Raw genomic sequence first — 27,433 nt, forward strand, 5'->3', positions numbered from 1 at the left:
GACTGTTAGACTTTAACCGGTAGTGATCGAACGTCACAAAGGGAAAGAGAGAAAAGAAGCATCAACACAGACTTATTGTCAAATGTGCAACTCACTCACTCACTTAGGGGCAGCACAGTGGCCGAGTGATTAGCACTGCTACCTCTCAACACCAAGGACTCAAGTTTGATTTCAGCCTTGGGTCACTGTGTGAGTTTACACATTCTCCCCGTGTCGGCATGCGTTCCTTCCAGGTGCTCTGGTTTCCTCCCACAGGCCAAAAATATGCCGGTCAGGTGAATGCTAAATTGCTCATTGTGTTAGGTGCATTAGTCAGAGGGAAATGGGTCTGGGTGGGTTTCTCTTCAAATGGTTTTGTTGACTGATTGGGTAAAATGGCCTGTTACCACACTGTAGGGAATCTAATCATAGTTATTGAAATTAAAATGCCAGTGGAAAATTGGTTCCATTCAATTAACATTTCCAAATTTCTATACTACATGCATTTAAAATGAATTGGGACTTGAGATTGGCTGGGCATCGCTAATTGAGCAATAACACCAGTTATGTATAAGGAAAGCCAAATGTGCGAAGTTGTTTATTTGAAGCAATGTTGTTCTCTTTAATCTTGCTATTGAACAATCACTTCTCTTCAGAAATTTGGACAGCTGTTTCACTGTTAGCTATTCATTACATTTAAATGCAGGTCAGAAATTCCATAATTAATAAAGTGCAATTAATCGTTTAATAGATATATCGGAGTGAGTGCATTTTCTTTGGTCTGCATTCTGCATCACAAAGCTGAAATTTTATTCTTTGAATATTATTTAAGTGTTTGGTTTCAACTAAGTTGCAAATATATTGTGTCTGAGTTATACTCAGTACATATCACCTCCTTTGGGATGTCATTCAAGTTACAGTCCAACAGAGGATGCAGAGGAGTTGACAGTGCAAACTGACTCAAACAAAGCTGCGTCCTAATAGCCATTACAAATACATGATTATAACTGGACTGAAATCTGAATATTCAAGGATCCATGAAATTTTAGAAATACAGATTGTTATGTTAAAATGCGTGTTTTGTCAGTTTGAATTCACAGTCATGCTATTAATGAATTGGGGACACTGTTTCTAAAGTGCAATCTTTTAAAACGTGTATTAACTCTTCCACAGTGGTTAGCACTGCTGCCTCACAGCGCCAGGGACCTGGGTTCAATTCCCGCCTCAGGCGACTGACTGTGTGGAGTTTGCACATTCTTCCTGTGTCTGCGTGGGTTTCCTTCGGGTGCTCCGGTTTCCTCCCACAGTCCAAAGATGTGCGGGTCAGGTGAATTGGCCATGCTAAATTGCCCGGTGTTAGGTAAGGGGTATATGTAGGGGTATGGGTGGGTTGCGCTTCGGCGGGTCGGTGTGGACTTGTTGGGCCGAAGGGCCTGTTTCCACACTGTAAGTAATCTAATCTAATCTAATCTAATTACATCACCAACACGTTAAGCATTGTTCTGAAAGTGTGATTCTTGTATAGCATAGGGTTGTACAAGAACAAAACCATCGTGATGTTGAAGAACTACCTGAAAAGGAAACTTGGTGAGGCTAGTGGATTGCTCCAAATGGCACTGACAGAATAAAGATATGTCTTTAGTTGTGAATATCCAAATGTACAAGCAATTTTGTGTACAGTCATGGCCTTTGAGAGGTTTCTGTCCAGTTCTATCTGTGAACAGAATGTCCAGATACTCCAATGGAAGAAACAATTGTTACCACAAGACAAACTGGACGTTCATACCTGGATTATGTGGACTTTCGAATGAAGTTGACACTGAGGGAATTGGAAGTTGAAATTGCTGATGGAGGGTGATAACTGGTGGCAAGAGGACCCTGAGAGATAGATGCATTTTCTATGGCAACGATTCTTCTCATAAGTGTCTACTTGCAAACCTAGCAGCAATCTTCCCTTGTCTAAAGGAATAAATTATTTTATTGCTCATTGGTATTTCTTGCCAATTGTGCTGACGTGCATAAAGTGAAAATCTAAGAAAAAAAAATTCTTTTTCAGCAATGCACAATTATAGACAGTAATTATATGGAAATAAATATTTTAAAAATGAATACAACGAAGAAATTTAATCATTTAATAGACAGACTATAATTATATTACAATTAAAAAAACAGAACAAATAATTTGATTTTAAGGAATAGCCAAACTCCCTGCTGGTAATCAATGACCCTTTACCTTTGACCAACACTTCCGGGATTCTGTGCATTGCAAAAAAAATGCAGATTTTCTGTTTCCATCTCAGTGTTTGTCGAATGGACTGTATGCACTTTCAGGAGAAAGTGAGGTCTGCAGATGCTGGAGATCAAAGCTGAAAATGTGTTGCCGGAAAAGCGCAGCAGGTCAGGTAGCATCCAAGGAACAGGAGATTCGACGTTTCGGGCATAAGCCCTTCTTCAGGAATGAGGAAATTGTTTCAAGCAGGCTCAGATAAAAGGTAGGGAGGAGGGACTTGGGGGAGGGGCATTGGAGATGCGATAGGTCGAAGGAGGTCAAGGTGAGGGTGATAGGCCAGAGTGGGGTGGGGGCAGAGAGGTCAGGAAGAAGATTGCAGGTTAGGAAGGCGGTGCTGAGTTCGAGGGATTTAACTGAGACAAGGTGGGGGGAGGGGAAATGAGGAAACTGGAGAAATCTGAGTTCATCCTTGTAGTTGGAGGGTTCCTAGACGGAAGATGAGGCTCCCTTCCTCCAACCGTCCTTATGGTCTGGCGATGGAGGAGTCCAAGGACCTGCATGTCCTAGGTGGAGTGGGAGGGGGAGTTAAAGTGTGGAGCCAAGGGGTGGTTGGGTTAGTTGGTCCAGATGTCCCAGAGGTGTTCCGCAAGTAGGTGGCCTTTCTCCCCAATATAGAGGCCATATCGGGTGCAGCGGATGCAATAGGTGATGTGTGTGGAGGTGCATGTGAATTTGTGGCGGATATGGAAGGATCCCTTGGGGCCTTGGAGAGAAGTAAGGGAGGAGGTGTGGGTGCAAGTTTTGCATTTCTTGCGCTTGCAGGGGAAGGTGCTGGGAGTGGAGGTTGGGTTGGTGAGGGGAATGGACCTGATGAGGGAGTCACGGAGGGAGTGGTATTTTCGGAAAGCTGATAGGGGAGGGGAGGGAAATATATCCCTGATGGTGGTGTCCGTTTGGAGGTGGCAGAAATGACGGCAGATGATACGCTGCATATGAAGGTTGGTGGGGTGGTAGGTGAGAACCCAGTGGGGTTCTGTCCTGGTGGCGGTTGGAGGGGCAGGGCTCAAGGGAAGAGGAGCAGGAAGTGGAGGAGATGAGGTGGAGGGCATCGTCGATCACGTCTGGGGGGGAAACTGCAGTCCTTGAAGGAGGAGGCCACCTGAGCTGTACGGTATTGGAACTGGTCCTCCTGGGAGCAGATGCGGTGGAGACAAAAGAATTGGGAATATGGGATGGCGTTTTTGCAGGGGGCACGGTGGGAGCAGGTGTTGTCTAGGTAGCTGTGGGAGTCAGTCGGTTTATAGTAAATGCCCGTGTTGATTCAGTCGCCCGAAATAGAAATGGAAAGGTATAGGAAGGGGGGAGGAGTCTGAGACGGTCCAGGTGAATTTGAGTTCGGGGTGGAAGGTGTTGTTAAAGTGGATGAACTGTTCAACCTCCTCGTGGGAGCACGAGGCAGCGCTGATACAGTCATTGATGTAGCGGAGGAAAAGGTGGGGGGTGGTGCCAGTGTAGTTGTGGAAGATGGACTTTTCCACATATCCTACGAAGAGACAGGCATAGCTGTGGCCCATGCGGGTGTCCATGGCAACTCCTTTGGTTTGGTGGAAGTGGGAGGATTGGAAAGAGAAATTGTTCAGTTGATCTGGTCCTCACCCTGAACAACTTCTCTTTCCAATTCTCCCACTTCCACCAAATTGATGGAGTGCTAGCGAATTTTGAGAACATTTCTAGCTCAGGTTGAGGTTCTGGATGTAGGTTTGTTCACTGAACTGGAAGGTTCGTTTTTAGATGTTTCATCACCATACTAGGTAACATCTTCAGTGAGCCTCCGAACAAAGCATTGCTAATGATTCCTGCTTTCTGTTTATATGTCATTTCCTTTTGTAACGTCATTTTCTATGGTGCTATCATTTCCTATTCCTTTTCACAGATGGTGGTAAAAGGTAGCTAGGTTGACGACTAGATTTTAAAACAGACAAAACTTTATTCACAAAAATTCGAAACGAAGCAGAAAGAACATAATAAAGAACCTCAACAGAACTCCGCCTATGTAGCTAGACTTAATTATGCGGTTCCAAATATATACAACAGTCCCAGTAAGCAAACTCCATTTTTAATAAGTATAAATGGAGCACATGTTGAAGTTGAAGGGTAGAAAGATAGAGAGAGAGAATTTCCACACAGCTCCCTGCTGAACTTCCAACCAGTTCAAGGCTGAACTAAAAATTGCTCCGCTCAGCTAAAGAGCTGACCACTCCGCGCTCTTTGTACAATTCACTACTACAGCATGGCCAATTTGACCTGAAGTCTCATCTGTTTACATATAAACAAAAGGCCGCTCAAAACCCTTTTCATCTCTGTACAAAACCAGACTGATCGGAGCCTGGCCCAATTTATTACCAATCCGAAAAAAAAGTGCGAACAGGGTATCCTTGAGTCAAGGAACAGCGTTTTGAAAGAGACTAGCTTTGTGAAATGTGGCTGTTCCTCATTTCTGGAGGGCCAGTCCTGACTGGGTACCTCTTTGTCATAGTGTCAATACTGAGGGAATGACACATGGCCAAAGACTTAATAATAAAGGAGGTCCTCTTAGTCAGAGGGTCAGTATGGAGGGAGGGCCTAACAGTCAGTGTCAATACGAGGGAATGACACATGGCCAAAGAGTTAAAAATAAAGTAGGGCCACTTAGTCAGAGGGTCAATATGGAGGGAGGGCCTAACAGTCAGAGTGTCAATACTGAGGGAGTAGCACTTTGTCATCAGGTTAGCTCTGAGGCAGTACATCATTGTCAGAGGGTCAGTTCTGAGTGAATGCATTCGTAAGAGAATGTTTATACTGAGCCACTGCCTCATGTTGAAGGAGAGGAGTCAGAAGTGGGTCAGTGGGGTCAGAATTAGAGCAGTACTGAGGCATTGCAGCCACATCATCAGGTCTGTACGGAAGTGTTGCAGCACTGTCAAATGGTCAGAACTGTGGGAGTGCATTATTGTCAGACAGTCAATAATCAAGCAGTGTCTCATTTCAAAGGGGTTAGAATTGAGGGAGTGACACATGATTGCAATGTCAGCAAACAGGTTTCGCAGCAGTGTGAGAGAGTCAGTGTGACGGATTGCCTCTTATTCAATGCTGAGCCAGTGCCTCATTGTCCTGATGGAGTGCAGCTCTGCGAGGGGGCAATACTGAGCATGTGCTGCACTTTCTGAGGGAGAGTAATTCAGTCCTGCATCAGTGTTCATTTGCTAGAGGGATAATATTGAGACAGCGCCTCATCTCAAGAACTGTAGATCAAAGGTGTGCCACATATTCAGAGTCAGTTATGAATATGTGCTCCTATTTGAGAGGGTCAGGACTGAGGGAGCATATTATTGTCAGAGGTCCAGTAACATAGGAGAGCCTCATGATCAGGGAGTCAATACTGAATGAGTGCCTGATTGTTGGCAGCTCAGTTCTTGAGCAGTACCTCATTGCTGGACGGTGAATCCAGAGGGAGCTCCTTATTGTCAGGGACTCAGTACTGAGGGAGATCATCTAACACAGGGTCAGTACTAAGGTGGTGTCATACATTTCAACAATCAATTCTGAGAATTTGCATCACAATCAATAAGTCATTTGAGAGGCAATATTTCATTGTCAGAGTTTGCTGAATCAAGCTGAAACTATGACAGTCCTGCACCACCACAGTACTGACCATTCCATCGTGTGGCAGTCCCTCACTTCAGACCATCTCACAATGAAGCACTGTTTCAGTATTGGTCAACTGACAATGATGCATTCTCTCAGAAATAACCGTCCAACAATAGTGCCCTCCCACAGTTCTATACTCTTGGCCGTCTAATCATATAGCCCTCCTCCAATTGGTATATGGCATCCCTAAATGTGAGGATTGGTGTACACTTCCACTTGAACAAGATCACCTCTAAATGGCAGGGCATCAGTAAATTGGAAAACTGCTGCATGTTGTCAGTAAATGGGAAATTTGGTGCAGAGCTTTAAAATGTTAGAGAATTATTCAGTAGCACTAAATGAAAGAATAGTTGCATCAGTAAATTGGAGAATTGGTGCCGTGCACACCAAAATTTAAGAATTATGCAGCAGGCTAGTTGTTGCAGGGTACCACCAAATGGAAGAATTGGGCAAGGGTTTATCTAAATGGGAAAGTTTGGTGCAGGGCATTAGATAATGGAAGAATTGGTGCAGTGTGGCAGTAAATGAGAGAATTGGGCGAGGGCAGCTGTACTATGAGAATTGCCATAGGGCAACACCGAGTGGAGAAATTGTCCCAGACATTAATAAATGGGAGAATTGGTACATGGTGGAACTAAGTTACAGAATTGGGCCATGGTACCTACAAATGCAGAGAAAAATTGAATTGTAAAATTAGGCATCAGTAAATGGGAGAATTGTTGCAAAGAAGCATTAAACAGGAGAATTGGTGCAGGCATCTGGAAATACTGCAGAAGAATTGGTGGTGGTGCCAGTAAATTAAAGAACTGGTTTTAAGTGGTGCAAGGAGTTTATCATTTAGAGCAATGGAACAGAACTAAATGGAACAGGCGGGAAAGCGCAACAATAAAAAGGAAAATTAATGCAAAGAATCAGTAAATGGAAAATTGTCACAGGGCTCTCTCTCAATTGTGATCCTTTGAGAGTGCTGCACACACTCAGAACTCACCCCTGCATAATGAGGCACTGTCTCAGTCGTGGCACCCTGCCAATGAGACTCTCCTTCAGGACTGACCCTCCAGCATTGAAGTGCAGCCTCCGAACGTACCCACTGACAGTAACACACTTCACAATTCTGACTCTCTGACAACGGGGCACTCATTCAATACTGACCATCTTATAACACTGCAAGATTTCAGGACAATCCTCTAGTTGTGTGCCATGCCATCATCAATTCTGACCACTTTTCAACAAGGCAGTGGCTCAGTACTGACTGTCTGGCAAAGGGGCACTGCTGTATAACTGAACAACTGATAATGAGACAGTTCCTCAATTCTGACCCCATTACAGTGAGACAGCGGCTCAGTATTGACCCTCAGTATTGTTAGTAATGCAATCCCTCACTTCTAACGCTCTGTCTAAACTTGCGACAGTTACTCAACTCTAATTGCCCCAAAATGGACAATCTGACAATTAGGACTACCTTAGGACTGAACTTTTGAACGGGTAACACCCCTTCATAGTAAGGCACTGTGTCATCATTGACGCATCTGTAACACATTTGTAAAGATATAACTATCTAAAGGAACTGCAACACGTCACTCCTCGCCTTCTAATCCCATCACTCTCCCTTAGTTCTGTCTTCTTTCAGCTAGCCAATTTCTGATCAAAACCGTTAAATCACCCTTACTCCTTCATATTTTCAGCTTTTGCCTATAATGGGGAACCACATCAAACGCCTTACTGAAATGCACATACACCACATTAAACGCTTTACTCTCATTCCCTTGTTTGGTCATCAACTCAAAGATCTCTGGAGAAAGTGAGAACTGCAAATGCAGATCAGAGTCGAGAGTGTGGTCCTGGCAAAGCAAAGCAGGTCATGCGGTATCCAAGGAACATCTGAAAGAGCTTATGCACGAAACATTGATTCTCCTGCTCCTCGGGTGCTGCCTGATCTGCCATGATTTTCCCTCACAACACTCCTGAACCTCAAATAACTCAATAAGGTTTGTGAGGCATGACCTACCCTTCACAAAGCCATGTTGACTCTCCCAAATCAACTGATTCCTCTCTAGATGATTATGAATCCTATCTCTTATAACCTTTTCCAATATTTCACCCGTAAAGGTGGCACAGTGCCTCAGTGGTTATTACTGCTGACTGACAGCACCAGGTTTGATCCCAGGTTTGATTCCAGCCTGGGTGACTGTCTGTGGAGTTTGCACATTCTCCCTGTGTCTGCATTGGTCTCCTTCGGGTGCTCCAGTTTCCTCTCAGTCCAAAGATGCGCAGGTCAGGTGAATGTGCCACGCTAAATTGCCCATAGTGTTAGGCGCATCAATCAGAGGGAATGGGTCTGGGTGGATTACTCTTCGGAGAGTCAGTGTGGACTAGTTGGGCCGAAGAGCCTGTTTCCACACTGTCGGGAATCTAATCTAAACCAAAGTAAGGCTCACTCGTCTATAATTACCAGGGTTGTCTCTACTTCGCTTCTTGAACAAGGTGACATCATTTGCTATCGTCAAATCTTCTGCAGTATTCCTGACAATTCAGGATATCCAGAACAATTCAGGACTGAATAAGGAAGAAGAATCTGACTTTTAGAAATTCCAAAGGGAGCAATTCAGCTGTAGCTCCAGAGGAACATCAAAAGCACAAGCACCAATTACGAAACAGGTATTGAAGTGCAAATAGGAAACTTGACATAAGGACTTGTGTACAGGATTAAGGAGAATTATAAGATATTTTATGATGCAACATACGAGAAGCGGTTAACTAGGGAAAGAGTGTAAGAAAATGAGGACGGCAGATGCTAGAGATTCAGAGTTGAAAAGTATGGCACTGGAAAGCACAGGAGGATAGGGAGCATCTGAGGAGCAGGAGAATCAACATTCCAGGGTGGAGGGGGAAACAAAATACTGCACACCCTTGTGGTTCCCACCTCTCCCTGAAAACCACGAGGGTTTTGGTGGACACAGCATGTTCCTTCTCCAGGGACACATGGACACAGATGTAATCACGGAGAAGGGGCAGGCAATTATCCATAACGACATCCAACTTGGCTTGCTGCCTGCACCTGTTTATGGTTAATTTGGCCAGACCCAGCAGCAGGCGCACCAGGAGATCCTGTGACCTACTTTCACCCCTCTGTACTGTGTTCCCGAAGATCAAAAGCGTGGGACTGAAATTCGACCAAAAGGAGAGGAGATTTTTTTTTCTGTGTAAAACTAAAAAGGGAGTGCAACTGCCCACACAACACATATATATGGTCCACGGACTCCACAGCACCACAAAACAAGCAGCAGTTAGGCTAGAAGTCCATGAACCATCGCATGCAGCACCCACCACCCCAGATGTCCGAAATGGCGAGCCCTTCACTGAGAATCAACTCTGACCGATGCCAAATGGGCACACCAAGGCGTGGCTGAGCAGTGGGTGAAGGAAAAGAGGTGGATGGTGTGCGGCAGTAGTCAATAGAGGGTCCGCAGTGTTACATTCCTGAAGGGGACAAAACTAAAATTCCAGAGGTGGCTCGGATGTGGGGTACTGGTTTCCGCAGGAAGTATGGGACCCTGGGGCCAATGTGAAATTCCATCCAGGCAGGGGCAAGCGTGGACAGGATTCCATCGCACACCTGAGTATCCTCCAACTAGTGGGGATACTGCTATATTGGAAGTGCTGTTGAGCAGCAGTTAAATAATGTATTATTTTGTAATGTATTTCAAAATAGTTAAAGTTACGTGAATTTTTATTTTAATTCTTTGTATTTTAACTATGGTGTACAAATAAAATGGCTTTTGCTGAATGTCTGACAGTTCTACCAAAATGAATCACACCCGGAATCCAACACTTTATGCTTGCCTTTAAGTAAGAGAAAAGTTCAGGTCTTGGCTATCTTTGAGATATGTTTACAGAGGGTTTATTCTGGTCCATTACAAGGAGCACTGAATTGTTACAGCACAAAAGAAAGCCATTCAGATGTTGTGTCTGTGCTGGCGTGTCTGTAAATGATCCAATACTCTCCCAAATGTCTCAGTTGAAGTTTCCTCCACCATAGTCTGAGGCAGTGCATCCTGACACAACGGTTTAACTGTTTTTCTCGTATCTCCATTGCTTCTTTTCTCAATCGTTTCAATTCTGTGTTAATGCATTTGCAATCCTGCAAGAATGGGAAGCAGTATTTTTCAACGTCTCCACCCAGATGCCTTCTGATTCGAGAAACGAATTAAACCTTCAGTACACCTTCTTCCTTCTGCTTGAAGATTAATACCCATCTCTCGATTATTTGGGATCAGGTCTCCATTGCATTAAAAACCAAACACTCGACTCTGTGCCAGGAGATGCAGTGTCCGATACACATTGAACATAAATTCCTTGTTTCTCACTTGCTCTAAGGGATATAGCCTTGGGTTTCCAATAACTTCAGAGCAACTGTATGCCTCTCATACTTCTAAACATTGTGGAATGCAGGCCCAGTTGCACCAATCTCTCCTCACACAGCAGCTCTTTCATCCCTGATATCAGCCTTGTGTACATTTGCTGAACTGGGTCTTTCACCTTAAATGACAAATGTCTAAACTGGTCAGGCCCCAGTACTCCTGTAACCGCTTTAGAATTGCTTGCTTTCCATTCTATTGTCTTTTTGTGAATTTACAAAATTAACTAATTGATACTTTTTACTACCCCAGTCTTTTCAAACCGCCCTGGTCTCTGCTCGCCCCTGAAGGGGATACTTTGTGTCTTTGCACATGGGAAAGGACCTGATGGAAAATGTTTAGGCAGCAGGAAGACGGTGAATGATGAATATTTTTACAACCTCGGTAGGGGGCACATTCCCAACTGAATGAGTGGCTCAGATCCTGTGATCCCAGTCACGGGGCAACATTGTGATGTCTGCTGCTTACGCAGAGCCACACTAGGACAACGAAAGGAGAGTTGAGTAATCTGGGAGTTGCCTGACACCAGATATGACTCCAGGATTTGGTAGGTGGGGGGAGGTCATTATGTGTAAATTTCGATGTTTCTGCTCACGTCTGTGTGTGTAACGCTGTGTCACTTCCTCTGCGTTTCCCTGGGGTTTATTTGGGGTTTCGATGATCAGAGTATGCTCGGCAGGGATTCACTGTTCCTTTGGAGGAGGCTCCAAACTTTCCTCAGGATCACTGGTGCCCTCGGACTTCATTTTGAAAAACATTTTTTCTGGGATGAGGATGTCATTTCCTGCCTGTTTTTAATTGCCCAGAGGGCCCACATTGCTGTGGAGCTGGGGTCACGTGTTGGTCAGACTAGGTAAGCAGGGCAAGTTCCTTCCTGAAAGTTAATGAACCAGGCACGATTTCCAATGATTGTCAGATTTGTATTGAATTCCCATTCTCCCATTTACTGAGGTTGAATTCGAATCGAGGTCCACAGTGAAATAAATCCCTCGAGGGTGATATCCCATCACCAAGTCTTCCTTAATTTCCAGGTGCATGGTAACCAACTCCTGGTCCAGCTTCCTCAGAGCCAGCTCTCAGATGTGCAGAACCCCTTGTAGTTTGTGGATGGTCCAACTAGAGGAGGGGCCGTACTGGGCCTTGTAATGACTAATTAGCCTGTCCATGTGACTGATCTTCCAGTGGGAGAACACTCCACAACCCCTGATTATATGGAGCATTGGATGTTGAGGAGTAACCTCATAGAGATTTTCTAAAATCATGGAGGGTTTGATTGGGCAAATGGACAAGGTGTTAGCCCTAGAGGTGGGAGAAGTGGCAGATGAAGCTTAATCTGTGTGAGTGCGAGGTGTTGCACTTTGGGAGATCACACGTGAAGAAAAGCATACAGATAATGGCAGGTACCTGAACAGCACTGATGTACAGAGGGATCTTGGAGTTCAAATAAACCATGCAAATAAATAGGGTGGTAATGGATGCGTAAGGCATGCTTGCTTTTACGGATCGGGGAATTGATTCCAAGAATCATGATGTCATGTTGCAACTTGTAAAATGTTGGTTCGGTTCCTCTAAGAGTATTATGTTCAATTCGGATCACCAGAGTATAGGAAGGCTATGGAGGCTTTGGAGAGGGTGTAGAAGAGATTAAACAGGATATTACCTGGATTAGAGGTGATGAGCTATACGAAGAGGCTAGAAGGACTCAGGTCGTTCTTTCTGGAGTGTCGGAGGCAGGGGTGAGACTTGATAGAAGTGTCAAAAATTATGAGATACATAGATATGATTGAAGGTCAAAATTTTTTTTCCCACAGTTGAAATGTCGCTCACTTGAGGACATGCGTTTAAGGTGAGAGAGGTGAAAGTTCAAAGGAGATGTGACGGGCAAGTTTTTACAGAGAGAATGGTAGGAGTCTGGAACACAATGCTGGGGGTAGTGGTGGAGGCAGATATGATCGGGACTTTTAAGGGGCTCTTAGATAAGCACATGAATATGCGAGGAATGGATGGGTGTGGAACAAGGGAAGCCAGAATGGATTAGTTTAATTTGGTGTCATGTTCGACACAGCATCTTGGGCTGATGGTCCCATTCTTGTGCTGAACTGTTCAATGTTCTGTGTTACCCTTTGTATCTGTCAGACAGGACTCCCTGTTTGGGCCAGGAAAAAACCCCAATCAGGGAACACATTTTCTATGCAGTCCACCTGACTGACCTTGTTACAATAACGACTCCCAGGGTCTTAGAATGAATACTCATCAAATATACCACAAGGCCATCACCTGTCCAGATTTGTGGAAACAATAACCGACGTTACCCTGCACATTTGACTGTTCTCAACACCTTTTCCGCCTGCCCTCTATCTCCTCCTACATTAACTCCTTGCCCCATCCCATGATTAATTGTCCTAATGATGTTCGCGACAATTCAAGGGACAGTGAGCATAAGACAGAGGGATTACATACTGCAGGTATACAGGACTTTGGTAAGATATCACCTGGCGTATTGTGTGTGAGTTTGCTCTCCCTCCCTAAGAGATGTTATCCTTGTCATAGAGGGAGTGCATTAAAGGCTGATACTGGGGAAGGTAGGACTGTCCTGTAAGGAGAGACTGGTTCAACTGGCCGTGTATTCACCAGGGTTCAGAAGGACATGATTGGATCTGCCTGAAATGTATAGAGGAGATTCAGGGAAGATGTTTCCCCCCGGTAAGGGAGTCTAGATGAGAGGTCACTGTCTCAGGATATGGGATAAACCAATGAGTACTGCGCTGAGGAAACATTTATTCACTCAGAGGGTGATCAATCTGTAGAATTCTCTCTCAAGAAGACTTTCAAGGCCGGGTCACTGAGTATATTTGAGGTATAGATCGGTAAATGTTGTGATTTAAAGGATCAAGATGCAAGGGGAGAAAGTGGGAGTACGACATTGAGATAAAGGATCAGACACGATCATATTGAAAGACAGAGCAGGCGCAAAGGGCTGAGTGCCTCCTCCTGTCAATGTCTATCTTTGAGGCAAAGCTGAATTAGAATTTGTACAAGAACAATTGCGGCTCGTTGATAGAAAGAATAGTTGAATGTTACTGCAGAAAGCGAGAGCACAGAAGGAATCAAGAGTCAGTATACATGTCTTACAGAAACGGGAACAACCAAGCTCAATGGGTAATAGGGAAGGACAATGCGCAGGTGGCCTTTTTTCTACGAGAAAGGAATATAGAAAGAGGGAGGTAATGTTAAAACTGTACAAGGCACTGGTCAGGATGCCCCTGGATTATTGTGAACAGTTTTGAGCCCCTTATCTCACGAAAGCTATCCTGACCTTGGAGGCAGTCCTGAGAAGGTTCACTCAGTTGATGCTAGGAATTGAGCGGTTGTCCAATGAGGAGAGGGTGATGAGTTTGGGCCTGTGGTCATTGGATTGTAGACAAATGAGAGGCAGCTTTCCCTGGGTTTCTAGATGAAAAGCTCACTGACAATCCTACGAGTATATTCCCTCTTCTTGACACAGACGTGTCAACCTTTTTGAATGGAGCATCAGAAGCTGAGGGGTGACCTAATACAGTTTCATAATATCATGAGGGTGATCGAGACTGTGATTATCCGAAGCCCTTTTCTAGGGTGAGGGGAGTCCAAAAGTAGGCCACATAGTTTTAGTGTGAAAGGCGAAAGATTTTTTTAGAGAAACTCAGAACCCACAGACAGTCGATCTGGGAATATTGCTGGTCACAATCCATGTTTCAGTAGCCTACATTAGCATCGCCCACGATTGCAGTACTCAACACCAACAACTGTCAATCTCCAAGCACCATCCTACAACTCATCTTCTTCATCCTCAACCATAACATTTTTACCTTTCATCATCAGTTCTTCATCCAGACACACGAAATAGCCATGAGGGTCAATTTTGCACCACGAGAGGCAACCTTTTCATGTACAAGTTCGAAAAAGACTTCTTTGTTGGACAGGACCTCTGACTATCCACCAGACACATTGCCGACATTTTCTTCCTCTGGACCCCTGGCGAGGAGTCACTGAAACAACTACACAATGATATAAACGACTTTCATCCCACCATCAGACTTACCATGGACTACTCTTTAATATGTCTTATTCTTAAACATTTGCATCTCTATCAAGGATGGGCAACTCAGTACCTGACCTTCCTCCAAAACCACAGATAACTTCATGAAGAAACATTTCTCTAGCTTGCACACTGAACATACCAAAACAGCCATCTTCTAAGCACAAGTCCTATAGATACACAGGATCCGGTCAGATGACAAGGAACATGGCGAACACCTGAAAGTGCTTAAGGACCCCCTTTTTAAGAAGGGGCTACGATTCTCAACTCATAAATCACCATTTCTGACATGCCACAGTGAGAATCTGTTGTGACCTCCTCAGGAGAGAGACACAGGATGCAACTGATAGGGTACTCTTCGTTGTCCAGTACTCCCCTGGAGCCGAAAACCTACACCATGGTTTTCACAGCTTGAACACATTATCAATGAGGATGAGCACCTCGCCAAGACCTTACCCATGCCTCCACTTCTAGACATTAAACAACCGCCAAATCTGAAGCAGACCATTGTTCACAGCAACCTGGCCAGCCTTTAGGACATCAAATAAAACACTGTACAACACTGTCATGGCAACCACTGCGAAACGTATCAGAATGTCCACATGGATACCATCGTTACCCATGGGCCACCACCCACCATATTCATGGCAGATACTCATGTGACATGGCCAATGTTGTTTATCTCATTCGCTGCAGGCAAGGATGTCCCGAAGCATGCTACAATGGCGAGAGCAAGCAGATGCTACGGAAACCGATGAATGGACGCCATACAGCAATCATTACACAGGCTGATCACTCTCAGTCGGGGAGCACATCAGCAGTCAACGGTATTTGGCCTCGGATCTTCGGGTGTTCATCCTCAAAGGCGGATTTTGTGATGCGCAACAATGCAGAGTGGCCCAGCAGAGGCTGCTAGCTAAATAACCAGTGTGACTAAGAGTGGGATACACAAAGGCTCAGAACTCACCTTCTGAGCTGAGATATCACCTATTGTTATAAAACCTTAAGTTATCTTTAGACAGTGACTTAAAAGATGTTCTGAGATTTATATATAAATGAACCATAATCTGCAATCCATTCTATTAGATGAAAGACTTCACAATCCATGTTTGTTCAATGTATCACTGTATGACACTGTCATCTTTTGGCATAAATTCTATGTTTTCCGATCTTATTCTCCACGTTCACCTGCTGAAGGACCAGCGCTCCGAAAGCTAATGTTTCCAAACAAGTCTGTTGGACTATTACCTTGTGTAGCTTGATTTTTAACTTTGCTCACCCCAGCCCAAACCTGGCACCTCCACACCATGGAGTATTATGGGCAGTTTTGGTTTGTTTTTCTGAGGAAGGATGTTCTGAAGATGTAGGAAATGCATCCGAAGATTACATGACTGTTTCCTGAGGGTGGCAAGTTTGACTTATGAAGAGAAAATCAATCAGTTCGGATTGTATTCGCTGGAGGTGGAGAAATGGAAGGGGGTATCTCAAAGAGACTTTGCTGCAAAATGTTAACATTTCTGGCAGTATAGAGTCAGAGAGGTAGACAGCATGGAAACAGATCCTTCAGTCTAAGGCGTTGGTGCCAAACAGATTTCCGACATTAATCATCCATATTGGCCAGCATTAGGCCCATATCCATCTAAACCCGTTCCTATTCATTAACTCATCCAAGTGCTTTTTAAATATTGTAATTTTACCAGCCACCACTACTTCCTCTGACAGTTCATTCCATGCACGCATTTAGCTCTGCGTGAAAAAAAATGCCCCTTAGGTCTCTTTTAATCGTTCCCTCTCATATTAAACATATGTTCCCCTAGTTTTGGTTTGCTTACGCTGGAGAAATGACCTTGTCTACTTAGCCTATCCATGTGTCTCATGATTTCATAAACCTTGATAAAGTCATCCCATAACCTGGAGATAAAATCATAATATTTCGGGTCCAGTGACTCGAATTCAGATCCCCCTATAGTACTTTGCTGTAAAATTCCACCCGAAGACGAGATGTTCCCAGTGAATGAGAGGTCCAGCACCAGCAGAAAGAGAATCAGGATATTGAAGAGTTACATGAGGAGAAACTTCTCCACACAGAGAGTAGTGAAATATAGAATTTTCGGCGACAGAATGTGGCCATGGCCAAAGCATTGAATGTTCTGAAGAAAGTAATGGATAAAGTTCTGAGGGAAAAAGCGGTGGAGGGGTATGGAAGAGAGAGGGAGTGGGGTACTGAATTGGATGATTAGCCATTATCATACTGAATGGCCCAGCAGTCACGAAGTTCCTTTGATAGCCCACAGTTTCAACACAGAAACATTGATAAATGTTGACAAGGAAAGAAGCGTTTCAGCCTGTGTCTATTCCAACCAGAAAATATCAATCTCTCTTCCCAGCTGTTTGTCCCGAGCCACGTAAGTAATGGCAATTGGATTACATTGGCATGGATCTTTCAAATTAATGTCTGCTTTCCTCCAATGTTTAATTGGCAGTGAGTCCCCAGAACCTCACAAGCCTCTGGATGAGGAGATGTCTCCTTGTCCCTCCTCATGTACGACTGCCAGTTCATTCCAGTTCACACACCCTGCTTCATAAATTCTGTATTGCGGTCAATCCCTCATTCAAACAATAAAACATCCAAACCTCGACGTCTTTCCACCGTCCTCCAACGTCTAGTCAATCATTCAATCCAATCATTCCTCACAGATACAATTCTCAAATCTTGTCAATATCTTCATTGAACTCCATGAACCTACTGTCCCCTCGCTTAGTGCAATGACTTGAACTCCATGTTGCCCACTCCTCTGCTATCAGCCCAATGTTTTATTCAATTATCACGGAAATATCGAATTGGGAACAAGCCATTCAGCCTCTCTAGCCTGTGCCATCAGTCGATATGGCGATCGGACTCTGAAGTTGCTGTTCTAGCTTTCCAGATTCAAGCAATGTCCTCGTGTGGGTAGGAATGATGGCTGCGTGTTACTGTCACTAGACTGTTAGTCCCGCAGACCCACGTCATGATCTAGTGTCAGTTGCTCAAATTCCCCTGTGGCAATTGGTGGAATTTAAATTCAATAATAGCTCTGGAGTTTAATGCTCACCATGAAATTGTTCATGAATATCAGAGATGGAAAACCTCTCCGGATTCACTGATGTCCTTTAGGGAAAGAAATCGTCATTCCCATAGAATCTGGCCTACCTCTGACTCTAGACCCACAGCAATGTGGATTGCTCTTCATTGCCTTCTGGGTAACAAATGCTGCCTTGCCTGTATCCTGTAAATGAATTAAGGAAATGAGATGCTTTACAATCTGTTTGTTGCTCCTTGATTCATTCGCATAATCTATCACTGTCTCTGAATTGATGGTTCTCTCAATCCCCTTTACCGCATCACCTCACTCTGTGCCACCAAAACCTGAGTACTGCTTTCTATTCTGTCAGCAATGTCATTAATATATTGGGTGTGCAGCATCATTGACCATAAACACGGTCTGTACTATCTGTCCTGGCTTCAGTCCCACTCCCATGGGCTGAGACTATGCGAACAAAGCAGAGGCTCCCCAAATTACTCAATCTAAATGCTACATCCCATCCGAATAAACTGAACTCTGGGACACAACTCCATCTCATGTACTCACTTAATAGTGCCTTTTGTTTTCAGTCAGAATGTATGTCCCAGTCAGACACTGGAGAATTGAATGATTGATGTTCGAATGAGGCAGGGACATTACAATTGACCGTGTGTACCAGAACCAAAGTTTTGCCTGTAAGAAGGGCCATTAGAGATATTTAGAGAAGGGGAATTCATTGTCGTTAATTTGTTAAACACTCGAGATTTTACATCAAGCCGTACACTACACAGACTGCAATCGTGCAAGAAAGAGACTTACCACCTTCTTATGGCAATTAACAAGAGTTAATACGTGGTGGCTGAGCCAGCGACAGAATCATGGAGTGAAGGATGGAAGAGAAAAGGAAACAAAAGAAATAAAAAGGCAAAGAGTGTAATGAAGTCAAGGGAAACAAAATAAAAAGAAAGAGAGAAAGAAATGAAGGAAGGAAGGACAGAAGGAAACTATACAACCTTTAAAGAGATTGTGGCAGATCATTTGCAATATCATCGCATTCAAAGCCATAGGCTAAGTGCAGGAAGGTGGAAGTAGTGTAAATATGTCAATGCAACTTTATTGACCAAAGGCCCTCGTATACACCCTATGATTATTTGATTCTATGGACATCGATGTGGTGTGTTAGGTTGACAATGCAAACGTTAAAACTCGGAGCATGAGTCGACTATCTGGTCTTTCGAGTCTGCTTCCATAAGACCATTGCTGATCTTTTTGAGGACTCAGATCCACTTGCCCACGCTCTCAAAGTTTCCCTTAATTTCTTTATTTTTCAAACGAACGTCTAACTTGCTTTAAAAACGTTTACTCAATTAGTGTCAACAACTTCCCTGAGCAAGAAATTCCATAGATTAGCAACTCTCTGGGTGAAGACGTTCCTTCTCAATTCAGTCTAAAGTCTGCTCCATCTAATCTTGAGGCTATGCTCTCTTGTCCAAACTTCGCCTCGTAGTGGAAATATCTCTTCCACTTCTATTGTATCTATTCCCTTCATAATTTTATGATTCCATAAGATTCCATTCCCCTCTCACCCGCCCACCACCACCATTAATCATTCTGATTTCCAAAGAACATCATCCCAATCTACTGAGTCTCATCTGGTAAACTAACCTCCTCAACTCTGGGATCAACCTCGTGAATCTCCTCTGCACCCCTACACCCTTCCGCAATGCCAATGCATCCTTTTTCAGGTAAGGAGACCAAAGCTGCACACTTTACTACAGGTGTGGACTCATAAGCACCTTGTACAGCTGCAACATAACCCCCCTGTTTTAAACTCAATTTATTTATCAATGAAGGAAATAATTCCATTTGCCTTGCTAATTACTAATCATACCTTCAGACCAATCTTCTGTGTTTCATGCATAAGGGCTTCTATGTCCCTCTGCAGCATGCTGCAAATTTTTACCATTCATGTAATAATCCGTTTTTACTATTACTCCTAACAAAATGTATGACCTCACGTTTATTTAAATTGTATTGCACCTGCCATACCCTTGCCCACTCACTCAATATATCTGTGCTCCTCAACAAAGTTTCACAGTCCTCTGTACGCTTTCCTCTGCCACTCATCTCAGTGTCATCTGCAAACTTTGGCATACTATACATGGTCCCAACTTCCAAATCAACTATAGATTGTAAACAATTGTCGTCCCCACACTGATCTCCCAGGCACACCACTCACCACTGATTACCAGCCGGAATAGTACACATTTATCCTCATCCTTTGATTCCTGTTAGTCTACAAATCCACTATCCATGCTAATATTTTGCCACTAATGCCTGCATCCTTCTCTTATGCAGAAGCCTCTTGTGTGGCGAAATGTCAAAGGCCTTTTCGAAATCTAGGTACATCACAATCATTGGGTTCCCACTGTACACGTTGCTCATAGTTTCTCCATCGAATTCCAGAAGATTTACCAAGCAAGGCCTGCCCTTCGTGAGTCCATGCTGCATCTGCCCAACAGGACAATTTCCATCAAGATGCCTTATTATTTCTTGATTGATAATTATCTCAAGCATCTTCCCAACTACAAAGAATAAGCGGACCGGTCTAAACTCATCGTCCTTTGCCTATCGCCCTTTTTAAACAGTGGTATCATATGTGCTGTTTTTCAATCTCCTGGGACTGCCCCAGATTCCAGCGAATTTTGGAAAATTACCACAAGCGCACCCATTATTTCTCCCGCCATCTCTTTCAGTACCCTGGGAAGCAGTCCATCAGGGCCAGGAGACCTGACTATTCTTAGATCCACTAGCGTGTTTAATACCACCATTTCCATAATAATGCTTGTTTCCAGGTCCTCACCTACTCTTTGTCAATTATTGGCCTGTTAGTAGTGTCCTCCACTGTGAAGGCCGGCACACAATACTTACTCAATGCTTGACTATTCATTATATCCCATAATTAAATGCACCTTCCCATCCTCTAAAGGACCAATATTCACTTTAGAGACTCTTTTTCGTTTTATGTTTTATAGAAACGTCCACTATGTATCTTTATATTCTGTGCTGGTTATTCTTTCATGTTCTCCCTTACCTTTCTGCTGACATTTAATGATTTCCCAGCTTCTAGTTTCGTGCTGTTTTTGGCCACGTTGTATGTCTTCTCTTTCAATTTGTTCGCTTCCCTTATTTCCTTAGACATCAGTGTCAGATTACACTTTTCTTATGGTCCTTCCTTTTCACTGGAACATACTTTTGTGAGACCCATCAAAAATTGCTTTGGAAGTCCTCCACTGTTCGTCAACCATCTCATCATAAAATCTTTGTTTCCAGTTCACTTTAGACAAGTCCTCCATCATTCTATTGGGGTCCCCTTGTTCAAGCACAGGAGCCTGGTCTTGGATTTAATCTTCACGCTCTCCATCTTTATTCTAAATTCAACCATAATGCGATCACCCCTTCCAAGAGGTTCCCTAACTATCAGGCCATTAATTATTCTTATTTCATTACACAGGACCAGACCTAGGATAGCTTTCTCCCTCGTTGGTTCCATTACATAATGTTCAAGAAAAGTGTCACGGACACACTCAACTAACTCATCTTCAGGGTTTCACTAATTGAGCTAGTTTGACCAATCTTTATGTACATTAAAATCTCCCATGATAATTTCTGTATGATTTTTACAGACAATAGTTATGAAAGGCTTAGCCATCTACCAAAGGTTGAAGTTTTAGTTGTTGGCTATTCAGTTCCAGTTTGGATGAATTTCTATGCTGCCAGTTTTGTTAATTGTTATGATACGGGTGTCGAGCCCGTCTTTAAATTAAATAAAAATACCCAGAAAAGCTAATTTCACGTCATAATATTTTAAAATGTGAGTGATGGCGAACTAACATTGCAGCACTATCACAGGCAATGCCTGAATTTCAGAGTGTCAGCATTAATCGAGTGACAAATCATTACACTGTCAGGACTGGGGTATTACACCACTGTCAGCAGGTCAGGTGTGGGCAGTGCTTTATTGTCATAGTATCAGTAATGATGCAGTGCGTCTTTGTTAGAGAGTTGATGCTGAGACAGTGCCCCATTGTAAGGGATGAGAACTGAGGATGTGTCACATGCTCAAAGCATCAGTCCTGAGGACTGTCATCCTGAAGAAGAGCCTCATAGTCAGAGGCGCAAGATTGTGAGAGCGCCGTACTGTCAAGAGATTCTATTCTAAGACTGTGTCTCCAAAAGTGTACTGGGGCATTGCATTTCTATCAGAGAGTTAGTACTGAGGGAGTGCCTATTGGAAGGTCGTCAGAATTGAGCATTGGATCGTCAGTCTTGAGAATTGAGCAGAATTGAGCATTGGATCGTCAGTCTTGAGATTGTCACTGGGTCAGTTCAGAGGCAATGCGTCAATGTTAAATGTAACTCCAACAGTCTGACACTCTGACAGTGCTACCATACTTCAATACTGACCCTCTCATCGCTTGACATTGCCTAAATACCCTCACATTGAAGCACTGCCACAGCGTTGGTCATCTGACAATGATACATTCCCTCAATATTAACCACCTGACAACAATGCCTTCCCAAGTTCTGAACATCTGAAATTCCTGACCAGCTAAGCATGTGGCCTCCTTCAATTAGTATTCAGCATCAGTAACTTGTATAATTAGATATCAGTAAATGTCTGAATTGGCGCACAGTGCCATTAAATTAGAGCACTGGAGAAGATCTCCTCTAAATGTTAGAATAAGGCCAGGGCATCAGTAAATGCTATCATTCTAACAAAGAGGCACTGCCCCGGAACTGACCCTTAATCTAATAAATCACTCCTTAAGTATGGAACCCCTAACAATGTACTGCCTCAAGGCTGACCATTAACAATGAGGCATCTCTCAGTATTTACCCTCCAAAATAGCATAATCTGACAGTTCTGTTACTATGACAGTGGAACACTGTTTGTTGGCAGTACTGAGGGGATGCTGTATTTTCAGGGGCTAAATACTGAAGGAATGCTGCACTGCCACAGTATTGAACGATTAACAATGAGTCAATCTCCTCGAGCTGAACCGATGACAACATAGCCTTCCCTCAGCACTGACCCTGTCGTCAATAGCACACCCTACCTTCTGACAGCTGACTTTCTTATATTAAAGGATTGGACACCTTGGAAGTAAGAAACATGTTTCCACTGATAGGTGAGTGCTGAACCAGAGGACATAGCTTAAAAATACGGGGTAGACCATTTAGGACATAGATGAAGAGAAACTTCTTCACCTAGAGATTGGTGGCTGTGTGGAATGCTCTGCCTCAGAGTAAAAAATGAGGTCTGCAGATGCTGGAGATCACAGCTGCAAATGTGTTGCTGGTCAAAGCACAGCAGGTTAGGCAGCATCTCAGGAATAGAGAATTCGACGTTTCGAGCATAAGCCCTTCATCAGGAATAAGAGAGAGAGAGCCAAGCCGGCTGAGATAAAAGGTAGGGAGGAGGGACTAGGGGGAGGGGCGATGGAGGTGGGATAGGTGGAAGGAGGTCAAGGTGAGGGTGATAGGCCGGAGTGGGGTGGGGGCGGAGAGGTCAGGAAGAGGATTGCAGGTTAGGAGGGCGGTGCTGAGTTGAGGGAACCGACTGAGACAAGGTGGGGGGAGGGGAAATGAGGAAGCTGGAGAAATCTGAATTCATACCTTGTGGTTGGAGGGTTCCCAGGCGGAAGATGAGGCGCTCCTCCTCCAGCCGTCGTGTAGTTGTGTTCTGCCTCAGAGGGCAGTGGAGGCCCAGTCTCTAGATTCATTTAAGAAAGTGTTGGAAAGAGCTCTCAAGGATTGTGGAATCAAGGGTTATGGAGATAAGGCAGGAACAGGCTACGAATTAAGGATGATCAGCCATGATCATGTTGAATGGTGGTGCAGGCTCGAAGGGCAGAATGGCCTACTCCTGCACCTATTGTCTATTTTTTTTTGTCTATTGAGGCACCGCCTCAGTATTGATTGTCTCGGATTCATGCACTCCCTCAGAACTGACACTGTGACAAATGCACTGCCTCAGAACCGAACATGTGACAAGGCGGCACTGCCTCAGAACTGACACTTAAAAATGAGGCATTCCTCAGGACTTACCCTCTGAAAATAATACACTGTGACAGTTCTGTTCCTCTGACAGCATCACAAAGCAAATGCGATATCTTCGGCGACTCAGTACTAAGAGAGTGCTGCACTGTCGGAGAATCAGTACACAGGTCATGCTGCACTGCTGGAGAGTCAGGACTGAGGGTTTGCTGTACTGTTGGAAAGTCAGTGCTCAGAGATTGCTGCACTGTTAGTAAGTCACTGATGATAGGGTGCTGAACTTTCACAGACTCAGTGCTGAGGGAGTGCTGCATTTTCAGTGTCATTACTGACGGAACTCTGAACTGTTGAAGCACTGATATTAAGAGAGTGCTCCACTGTCAGTGGGTCAACACAGACAGTGTTCACCCACTGCCAAAGAGGCACTGCCTCAAACTGACCTTCTTACAAATAGGCATTCCCTCAGTACAGACCATCTGACACTGTGCACTACCTCAATACTGATCCTGGAAACATGCATCACTCTCTCAATTCTGACTCAATTGAAATGAGACACTGGCTCAAATAGATCCACTGACAAGGCTGCCCGCACTCAGTACTGACTCTCTGACAGAGATGCAATACCTCAGCGCTAACCTCTGCTCATGAGGTACAATTTCAATTCAGACCCCATTACCACATTTCATTACTTCGGTATTGATCATCTGACAATAAGGCCCTCCCCACCACAGCACTGCCATGTTGAGAATGAGGCCCTCCCTCAGAAATGACTCTCTAACAAAAAGGCAGACCCTCAGTACTGACCCTCTGATAGACTGGCAGTTCCCCAGTACTGACTAGCATTTCATGAGGCACACCCTCAATTCTGACTCACTTACAATGATGCAATCCCTCAAGACTGAAACGCAGATAACAAGACCCTCCCTCAGAACTGATAAAGTGGCAGCGTTGCAAATTCTCAGTCTTTACTTCTCTAATCACACAGCACTCTCTCAAATCTAATCCCATTATGTTGAGGTATAGCCTCAGAACATAATTTCTGAAAATTTGACATCCTCTCAGAACTGAATCTCTAACAATGACGTACCTTCTCAATATTGACTCTCTAATCATAATGCACTCCCTCAGTACTGACCCTCTGTCAGTGCAGCACAGCATTAGTACTGGCCTCCTGACAGAGCTGCACTACCTCACGATTGGCATTCTAAATAGGAGACACACTCTCAATTTTGACGGTCTCACAAGGAGGCACTGATTCATTTTTAACCATCTGGCAAAGAAAGCCCTTAATCTGAACTGACCCTTCGACAACCAGGAACTCTCTCAGTACTGAACCTGTGACGGTGCTGTGGGAATTCCTCAGTACTGTCAGTATAAGCGTGAGACATTTCCTCAGTACGAGTAAAAAATGAGGTCTGCAGAGACCACCTTACAATGAGACACTTCTTCAGGACTGACCCTCTGACAATGATGCACTCCTTCAGTACTGATAGAGTCCCTCCCTCAGACATGATCAGCTGTAAATTCTCGATACCGACCCACAGTGGTTAGCATTGCTGCCTCACAGCCACAGGAACCTATGTTAAACTTCGGCCTAAAGTCACTCCATTGTGGAATTTGAACATTCTCCCCATATCTGCATGGGTTTCCTATGGGTGCTCTGGTTTCCTCCCACAATCTAAAGATGTGAAATGGCCACATAAATTGCCCATGATGTTTAAGGATGTGTCAGTCAGGTACATTAGTTAGGGGTACAAGTAGAGTATTTGGGTAGAGGAATAGTTCTGGGTGGGTTACTCTTCGGACTGTTGGTGCGGACTTTGTTGAGCCTAATGGCCTGTTTCCACACAGTGGAGAGTCTAAAAAGACAATGCGCATCTTAATATGGTCAGATTGGATCGAGTACCATATTGTAAAAAGGCATTCCTGAGGCAACACACATTTGTCAGTTTTGAGTGCATTGACCCTCTGACCCTGTTATTTTGTAGCCCTATCGCAGTATTGTCCCTACAATTATGAGGCTCTTCCTCTGTATTGTCCCTCTGGCTTTGAGGATCTGTTAGGACTGACCTTCCCAGTAATGTGTTACTGCCAATGGACTGACCCAGCTGAGAGGCTTGGAGGGTTGACGGGCCTGTTCCAGTACTGTCAGGCCAATCCCTCTTTGTTTTCTTTGAGGTTGAGCCTCACAATTAGGTGGTCAGTACCAGGATATTGTTTCTCCATCAGAGGGCCAGGAGCTAAATTGGCAGCGGCCGGCAACCAGAAAGGAGTATCGTCGGCGGAAGAGCAGACTGTGTCAACAAAGTGCCGTTCCTGAAAGTAATGATGATGGTTAATGCAGAGTGTCCGGAGGGCCGACTGTCTGAACAATGATGTAATATAATGATGTTAGTTGTTGGGAGTGGAGGGGAAGAAAAGAGATTCCGCTGGAGTCAATCCCATTTCGCAACGTTGGAATTATAATAAAAGCTAACCTCAATCTTGCCTCCATCTTCCTGATCTGGGATGTACTGCCAGGGCCAACGATGTGGAGGTGTTGATCATAGGGATGTAATGTTATGCTTCGGGTTGTGGAGGTATTGGTCATAGGGATTCACTGTCAGGGTTAGAGATGTGGGGTGCGGATCATATGGATGCACTGTAAGCGTTAGTGATGTGGAGGAGCTGATCATACGGTTGCACTGTTCTTGTTTGTGATGTACAGGGGTTGATCATCGGGACGCACTGTCAGAGTTCGTGATATGGACGTGCTGATCATAGTGATGCAGTGTCAGGGATATTGATGTGGAGGAGCTGATCATAGGGACGCACTGTCAGTGTTAGTGATGTGGACGTGCTGCTCTTAGGGATGCACTGTCAGTATGAGTGATGTGGAGGTGTATATCAAAGGGATCCACTGACAGGGTTAGTGATGCAGAGGTGCTAATCATAAGGATGCACTGTCAGAGTGATGTGGAAGTAATGAGCAAAGTCATGCACTGTCAGGGTTAGTGATATGGATGAGCTGATCATAGGGATGCACTGTCAGGATAGTGATGTGGAGGTGCTGATCAAAGGAATGCACTGCCAGTGCTGCAATGTGGAGGAGCTTATCACCGGGATTCACTGTCAGGGTTAGTGAAGTGGAGGTGCTAATTATAGAGATGCACTATCAGGGATAGTGATGAGGAGAAGCTGATCATGGGAATGCACAGTCTGGGATAGAGGTGTGGAGATGATGATCATAGGGTGCACTGTCAGGATGAGGGATTTGGAGGTGCTGATCATAGGATGCACGGTCAGTTTTAGTGATGTGGAGATGATGATTGTTGGGATGCACTGTCAGGGTTAGTCACGTGGAGGTGCTGATCATAGAGAAGCACTCTCTGGTTCAATGATGTGGACATGCTGACCATAGAGATGCAATGTCAGTGTTAGTGATGTGGAGGTACTGATCATTGGGTGCACTGTCAGGGTTAGTGATGTGGATTTACTGATCATATGGATGCACTGTCGGGGTAGTGATGTGTAGGGGATGATCATAGGGATGCACTGTCTGGGTTAGTGATGTGGATGTGCTGATCATAGGGATGCATTGTCAGTTTTAATGATGTGGAGGTGTTTATCATAGGGATGCACTGCCAGAGTTAGTGATGTGGAGATGCTGATGGAAGGGATGAACTGTCAGTGTTTGTATTGTGGAGGAGCTCATCACAGGGATTCACTGTCAGGATTAGAGAAGTGCAGGTGCTCATAAAAGGAATGAACTACCAGGGTTAGTGATGTGGAGGTGCTGATCAAAGGGATTCACTGTCAGGGTTAGTGATGTGGAGGAGCTAATCATAGGGATTCACTGTCAGGGTTAGTGAAGTGGAGGTGCTGATCATGAGGAAGCATTATCAGGGTTAGTGATGAGGAGAAGCTGATCATAGGGATG

The sequence above is a fragment of the Hemiscyllium ocellatum genome, chromosome 44 (assembly GCF_020745735.1).
Source record: "Hemiscyllium ocellatum isolate sHemOce1 chromosome 44, sHemOce1.pat.X.cur, whole genome shotgun sequence".
Classification (NCBI taxonomy): domain Eukaryota; kingdom Metazoa; phylum Chordata; class Chondrichthyes; order Orectolobiformes; family Hemiscylliidae; genus Hemiscyllium; species Hemiscyllium ocellatum.